Raw genomic sequence first — 1,243 nt, forward strand, 5'->3', positions numbered from 1 at the left:
TGAGAACAACGACAAATGGATTGTGGCTGCACCAGGTGGCAGAGACAAAAAAAGTTATTATCCTTTCGAACAAAGCTGAGTGCATCTCCTTGATGTTCAACAGGATTCCTATTAGGTTCAATCTTGATCCCATAAAACTGAGGATCTTGTGCCTTCGGAACAACATATTGGATGAAAGCATAATTGTTGAAGCAATTAAGAATTGCAGTTCACCGACATATCTGGATTTGAGCGGAAACAACGTCAAGAGGATACCGGAAGAATTATGTTCCTTGGTAAAGCTGGAATACCTTGATTTGTCACGAAATGAATTTGGGGCAACTGAAGTGCCTCGCTCCTTTGGAAAGCTCATCAACCTCAAGTTCTTGTACCTATGGTCTGCTGGTGGTTACGTGAGAATACCAGCTGGTGTCGTGTCTAGCCTTAAAGCATTGCAGGTAATAGACTTGATGAGTTTCTTACCCTATCCCTACCTGAGTCAATATTCCGAGAGTTGGGCACCCTACCTCAGTTGAAAGCGCTTGGTATTGTGGTCGAAGGTTCTGCTCAGCTTGAGTCACTAGGAGAAGCAAACCTCCCTGTTAGATATTTGGCTCTGCTGGACGTAGGTACATTCAATGATATTTTGTCAACCGACTTTGCACAAAGGACCTTGTATGAACTGGATATCAGTGAAGAAATTGACACTCGAGAAATAACAGTAAGACATGATACGGAACAACCAAACAACTGTTTTGGTGCTCTCAACAACCTCAGCTTAACTATGATGAGATCCTTGAGAGAGATAAAGTGGATGGGAGCAACTCCAGCATTTATATTCCCAAGGCTCATTCATTTGGAATTGTTTTACTGCGGACGGCTATTGCACCTCTCTTGGGTTATGTATTTGCCTCGCCTTGAACAACTTCATATAGTTTCCTGTTCTGGTATAGTGCAAGCATTTATGAGGTGCCATGGTGACAAATTGTGCAATGGACAGGACAAGACAAAAACATTTCGTTGCCTCAAGAGTCTCAGTCTTACTCGTAACTACTCGTTGGAAACTATTGGGGACAAGGGTATGGAATTCCCATCCCTAGAGCGACTTGTGATTGACAATTGTCCAAAATTGGAGAGGCTTCCTTTCCAGCTGGACAGTTTGCCACTAAAGCTGAAGGAGCTACGGTTTGTTGGGACACCGCAATCAAAGAGTCTTCCTTTCCAGCTGGACAGTTGGCTACGGTTTGATGATGCTCAGTGCTAG

The 1,243-nt window shown here is 43.5% G+C and overlaps 1 pseudogene; it reads left to right on the forward strand.

Annotated features, from left to right (window-relative positions):
- Positions 1–4: 4 nt before the first annotated feature.
- On the forward strand, positions 5–1,236 carry LOC119344906 (annotated as a pseudogene).
- The last annotated feature ends 7 nt before the right edge of the window (positions 1,237–1,243 follow it).

Source organism: Triticum dicoccoides, unplaced genomic scaffold, assembly GCF_002162155.2.
Source record: "Triticum dicoccoides isolate Atlit2015 ecotype Zavitan unplaced genomic scaffold, WEW_v2.0 scaffold192065, whole genome shotgun sequence".
Classification (NCBI taxonomy): Eukaryota; Viridiplantae; Streptophyta; class Magnoliopsida; order Poales; family Poaceae; genus Triticum; species Triticum dicoccoides.